This window comes from Alosa pseudoharengus, unplaced genomic scaffold, assembly GCF_046254945.1.
Source record: "Alosa pseudoharengus isolate Yale_2024_CS ecotype anadromous, Long Island Sound unplaced genomic scaffold, YU_APseudo_1.1 YU_APseudo_1.1_scf_12, whole genome shotgun sequence".
NCBI classification, from domain to species: domain Eukaryota; kingdom Metazoa; phylum Chordata; class Actinopteri; order Clupeiformes; family Clupeidae; genus Alosa; species Alosa pseudoharengus.
The window spans coordinates 36,813,206-36,819,886 of record NW_027468587.1 but is presented as its reverse complement, the minus strand read 5'-3'; positions in this window follow the sequence as shown (position 1 = coordinate 36,819,886).

Genomic DNA, 6,681 nt, shown 5'->3' with positions numbered 1-6,681 from the left:
CAATGTGCTGTGTATTGGGGGGGGGGGGGGGCAGTGTGCTGTAAGTATGTTGGGGATGTGTGTTGGAGAAGCTTCCTGATGAAATAATGTGCTGTGTATGTAGGGGAGAGGGGGGGGGCACATACTGCAAGTATGGTGAAGGGACTTAATATTGCAAGCAGAGTACTGTATGTATGACGTATGTGAGTGATGACAGTGAAGATGTGTGTGTGGGCGGGAGGGGAGTGGAGCAGTGACTGTGTGTGTGTGTGTGTAGTGTGTGTGTGGGTAGGTGGGGGCAGTGTGCTGTATGTAGAGGATGTGTGTTGGAGAAGATCTGAAGACAATGTGCTGTGTATGTAGGGAGGGGGGGCAGTGTGCAAGTATGTAGAGGAGGCTTACTGTAGCAAGCAGTGTGCTGTATGTATGTGAGGTGATGACAGTGATGATGTAAGTGTGTGTGTTTTTTGTGTGTGTGTTGGGGATGGGGGGGGGGGGCAGAAAGGCTAGGCAATCAAGGACATGGGTAGATCAGATATGTGTGTGTGTGTGTGTGTGTGTGTGTGACGTGTGATGAAATAAGAAAATAAATAAAAGGTCTGTAGCATAGGGAGAGGGATGTAAAAGTGCTAAAAGTCATGTAGGTGTGTGTGTGTGTGGGGGGGGGGGGGGTCATGAGTGCTGAGGAGTGAATGAGTGCAAAGTCAGTCTAGTGTGAGTTCAGAGTTGGGAAATGTTTGAGAGTGCTGTGCAAAGTCAGTATAGTGTGAATTCAGAGTTCGGATGGCCTGGGGATAAAAACTTCTCCTGAGTCTCTCAGTTCTGGCTTTGTGACTACATAGGCGTCTTCTTGATTTCAGCGGTAGGAATAATCAATTGTTAGGATGAGAAGAGTCCTTCAGAATCTTTTGGGCTCTTAGGAGTACTCTTCTGGAATAGATATCTTGTAGAGCAGGGAGTTGAGTTCTTATAGTACGTTCAGCTGAGCGCACTACTCTCTGCAGAGTACTAAAATCTCTAACTGTGGAGTTCCCATACCAGGTGATGATGCTACCAGTTAGAACACTCTCAACCGCTGAAGTGTAGAAGGCCTTCATGATGGATGTAGAAACTTTGAATTTCCTTAGCTGACGAAGGAAGTAGAGTCATTGTCTGGACTTCTTCAGACTATATTGAGTGTTAACAATCCATGTTAAGTCTTCAGTAATGTGGACACCAAGGTATTTAAAACTTGTGACTCTCTCTACAGGTTGCCCGCTGATCATTAGTGGTCACACTGATGTGATTTGCCAGAGATAATAGGACAATATCAACATCAAAAAGTGAAAACAAACTAGCTTTTAAATTATGCACAAACCATGACAACTGCCTGAAAGATTTCCCTAGGTTTGGTGAAGGGGGACAGTCAGTTGGTCCGGCAGTCACTGTTTTTGTCAGAGTGAAACAGCATGGCCACATGCAGCAAAAAGAACCGTGCTCAGGACTGGACCACAATCCATGTCACTTTCAGACTTGCATAGACATGCTGGCATTTACACTCCTAGAAACTGACCTTTGGAGGAGTAGAAGCGTGACTCACAAACAGATAGGCACACTCACACACTGGAGGTAACCTACACAATCAATTTGGGGAAGCCCCCAACCCACACTCTCAAAGCCTGGCAGGGGATGCTGGCCAAACACACACACACACACACACACAGGTACAGTACATTTACATTTCTTCATTTAGCAGACACTTTTATCCAAAACGACTTACAAAATGATCTACATTGCAAAAGAGACCTTAGCCAACAATAAATACTATCAAGTAAATAGTGGATGAAGGTAGTGGTGGAAGGTGAAGGATAGAGAGGGATGCCCCTGCTCTGGTAGCACTTGTTTTTTTCATTCTTCATCATTCTGATGTGTCAAAGAGATTTGGTTTTGTCTTCACATCAAACAAAAACTCAAAGTGTTCTGCAACTTCTGTTATCAACTCTTTGATAACTTATAAGGGTAAAGAGATATGGTCTCTGCAAAAACGTTGGTCTTCTGGAACAGCTTACCCTATACGTGGGGTAAGAGGAGCCTAGGTATGGGGTAAGTTGGTCCAAAACAAAGATTTCTGGTAAAACATTTTTATTTTCTTAAAACAATAATTTAATTTCTACAAACAGTAACAAACACCAACATTTAACTGAGAATTTGCCAAATAGATTCAACTGAAAATTTGCCAAGACAGATTTAGGCCTAACATTTTTTTTTATATTTTGTTGTGATATAAGAAGCAATGCGAGCGGATAATCTGGCCCCACAAGGTGGTGTACAGGGCAAAGGGGCCCTATAGGCTGTAGACTCGAGCCTTGGGGCACCCCCATGGCCAGGTGGTGAGACGAGGACAGTGTTCTAGCCAAGACACATTGAATGATCACTCAGTGAGGTAGGATTCACAGTAGGAGTGGGTGTTGCCTGTGATGCCCATGTTGGAGAGCATGGATAGTGGGATGTGGTGGTTGACCATGTTGAAAGCAATACTGATTAATCAAGAAAGATGAGTACTGAGGATCACAATTCTGCTCTGGCTGGCTTTAAGGCTTCTGTCACAAACAACAGAGCTATTACAGTGGAGTGGCCATCTTTAAAGCTGGATTTCAGGGTTTGTGTGTGTGTGTGTGTGTAAGACAGGGAGTGTGTAAGTCTTGTGTGTGGATCTGTTATTAAATATCCTACACTGTATATAGCTCATCTCCTTCTGATAATCTTGTCAATGCTTTTGGTTCAGACTAGCAATTTGACCTTAACTTTTAAATAATGATTCAGATAAAAAAAAAAGGTTTCAATCTTAGGGTACACTCCTTATACAATCTCTTCCATTGCATCTAAACAAACACACAAAGATTATGCCATTGTGTCCAAACTGTTGGCCATTGTTGGTCAAATATGCTTTCTATTTGAATATATTTTTATTGTAAAATATTTTATATAATATATTTTATTGTAAGATTGTAATTTGATTGATTGGTAATTCAGGAGGGTTAACTAAAATTGGTTCATTATCCAAAGGTTAAGTTTAGTGTAGATTCTGATTCTATGATAGAAGTGGTTCAGCAGAGTATGCAAATGGCTGGAGTCAATAATGTACGATGGTATGGTGGCATTTACACTCTTAAAGGCAAGTCAAGTCAAGTCAAGTCACTTTTATTTATATAATGCATTTTTGTATACACAGAGTGCAACCTAAAGCGCTCCACATACAAGACATTGACACACAAGACAAAAAATATGTGCCACAATTTCTATGGAAATTAACCATACAAATGTCCATGCAAATCAGAAGATTCCTATAAGCAAGATACATTATCCTGTCATGTACTGTATACTACTATAACTGTACTTCAGAATGACCTGCCATCAAAATCAACACTCTAATTAGGGCCCGAGCATCGAAAGGCGCAAGGCCCTATTGTTTCTGTAAGGATTGTTATTATTATAGTTGGGAATATCCTGTCATGCTTTGCCTTTTTTGAGGTGGTTCCCATTGGAGAAAACTCATGAAATTTGGCACACACAACAGGTGTCCGATAAAGCTGTTATGGACAAAGACTCAGCCCCGGGTGTGGCCTATGGACTCCACAGTGCCCCATTATGTCACTTAGTCTCGTGTAGAGTGTGGCTACCCGACCCGAGCCCAACAGGTCCCGACGGGTCGGGTCGGGTTCGGACAAATATTTAGAAATTATAGTCGGGTTCGGTTCGGGTTCGGACACATGGGGGCGATATGCATTGGAAGCTTTACATTTAAAATGGCTTATTATGTTGAGTAACCAACAGGTCAGACCTAACAGCTTTCTTCCTGTGTGCAAGATTTGTTTATGTAGCCGTGACAAACGCATGTGCATTTCAGGCGGCATGTCTTGGGTGACGTTAAAAAAAAAGTTGTTAGCCTATCAGAAGATTTTAAGATTATTTGCGTTGCATAACCTACTGTGGTAAAGACATAGGCTACCGGTAGGCTATGGTCGTCTCGTTCAACTGGATGAGGATTTCCTCGAGTTGCCCCAATTAACGTCGATGCTGCATATGGATCAGTGACAAAGGCACTGTAGTCTCAAATACTGTTGCAGTTCATTTCAACACTTTTCGTCAATGGTAAGACTAGAATTCTATTTCAATAGGCTATGCTTGCTTGAGCCTCTTGTGTTAATGTGCGCTGTGTGTGACCTGCGTGCGTGCACGCTCATCTGATTCTGTAGACAATTTCATTTGTTGTTTGTTCCGTTTAATGGGCTAAAAAGACAGGCTATCCACAAACATGAACGTTTAATCACTAGCATGGGAATAACTGAGGCATCATCATCGTCGGGCTTGGGTCGGGTTCGGAACAGAAATTTGCGGCCCGAACCGCACTCTAGTCTCGTGGTTGGTATATAGCTATGCACACCAAATTTGGTAGGTGCGTGTAACTCCCTAAGACAAACAACTTTCATGTGTAGATTGCATTAACCACATTAACCCCCTCCCCCTTATGTCATTGAGTCTTGTGGGCAGCAAATAGTTTCACCCCCACACACAAGAGCTGGTAGGGATGTGGACCCCCCCACCCCCCTCCCCCAAGTGGGTAGGCTGAAGGGAGTTTTTAGGATAACTTGTTAATTGCTGCACTGCATATCAAAATGTATGTCATAAATTGGTTCTTGGAAGCACATCATTGTACCCCACATATTTGTGGTGTAGCGCCACCTAGTGAATATCATCGGTGTAAATGTCACATCCAATATACAGTGAGTGAACTTGTTTCCAAAGTATCAAACTTGCAAAAACAAATAGCACACACATCAGATACGTGCATTTGTGCACAGGTGAGCGCATTGTTGGATTCTGAAATGCCACGGGTCGCGGACCGCAGGTGTTCGGGCCCGCCATTGCCGCTTGCGGTTATATTCTTTTTCTAGTAACCTCAATGTTGAAAGTTGGCTTCTACCAAAACACCACATAGGGTCCTGCGTCAATCAGCCCCCTCAGGAAAAATATATTGCCATGGCTGCTTTTGGTCTTATTCGAAGATCAGACGGGAGGAGGAGAAATCCGTCATAGGGTGTTTTTCAGTAAATTTGAAGATGGGAGGTTAACCGAGCGCTCCTCATTCAAGCCATGCGCACGCCAGCCACTTCTGATGCAGACAGACAGTGGGCTGAAGTTCACAGAAAGGGTATTCCCCACGGTTGTGCGTTTTTCATCACTTCCACATGCGATACAGAAGGCGCAAAAGGGGTTTGCAGAGTAAACTATAGACTTGGTAACAGGTTTTAACTAAAAACATTTCTCCGATGAGCGCGCAAGTGAGGCAGAACTTCCCTTAGCATGGCGGATTAAAGTCTCTTTCCAACAACTCCTACCAACTCCTCCCGAACTCTAGCACAAATAACTACTAGGTGAACAATTCTAAAACAAAATCGTCTATTCAACAGTAGCCTGCAGTCCGAAGAGAATCTCTGTTCCCTACGCAACAGATGCGTCGCTGTAGGCGGGGAACGCATTGATGTTAGGCTACAATAATAAATGATCAAGTAGCCTATGCAAAAAAAAAAAGACAAACCAGAAACAGAGCGCCGTTGCAAGTCGTGTGAATTATTCTTTATAATTCATTACACGAAATTACGCGAGGCATTACACGAAACGGCACAGATAGTTGTGATGTTTAGCTTGTGAATAAAAATTACTGACACTACAAGCCAAAGCTAGATTCTCAGCGTCCATAGCGTCAGATTACGCCTGTCCCGTTTGCCAGTTTAATATCACAGTTAGCCAGTTCTCACTTCCATTAGGTAGGTAGCTCTTGTTACAGAGCGGGGGTATCATGAGGTTGTTCCCTGGCAAGAAGAAACGGGGACACACGCTTCCGCTAAAAATACCTGTCTACGACTATATTTGGATTGGCTGGATCACAATCAAATTTCTAAAATAAACGGTCCCGCCCCGGCACAATGAATGGAACTCTGCTATCACACACCGCCGTGCAGCCCACTGCTATATTTAGTATCGGCGCTTGCGTCAATCACGCGCCTCAGTGCGTCAAGCCCTCGCCCCGCCCCCGCCGGCTGATCATTGGCCAGAATTAGAACGTGGCCAACAAATTACGTGTGATTGGCTCTTTGATTTACTGTTAACTAAAGCTACAGTAACCTAATTTAGGCTATTTGTTCGTGTGTTGTGCCCGCCGCCTTTAATTTATTCGGCCATGCAAGATCGGGACTAAAATAATATATTACGCCCTTGTTTACTCTCACAAAGTTAATCGCCTGATCATGCACCACTACAGATGGCTAAAAACTGTGCAATCTGATGCGATGCTCTTCTTGAGAATCTAGGTTGAATCTTGCGCTGTCATGCGGTCAACAGGTGCGCTGTCAGCGTTCAGTCAGCAAAACATAGGCCATGTAACCTCATCAGATGGCCCTGACAGTTGAAATGCTATTGAATGGGCCATACATGATGAACAGTAAACACAATCGAACAACTGCAAAAGTGTACTGCATTCATGCCCTAAAGTCGCTTGTCTACAATAATCTCGTGCATGTAGGCTGGTGCACCTATCCAGAATTGAGGAGAAAATACGCAATGTAGCGCTAAGGTAGGCTTTATTGTCCCCAGAGGAAATTTTATCTTGGGCTCCAGCCACTGCATCAAAGACGAATGTAGAAGATTGTATCCTACCAAACG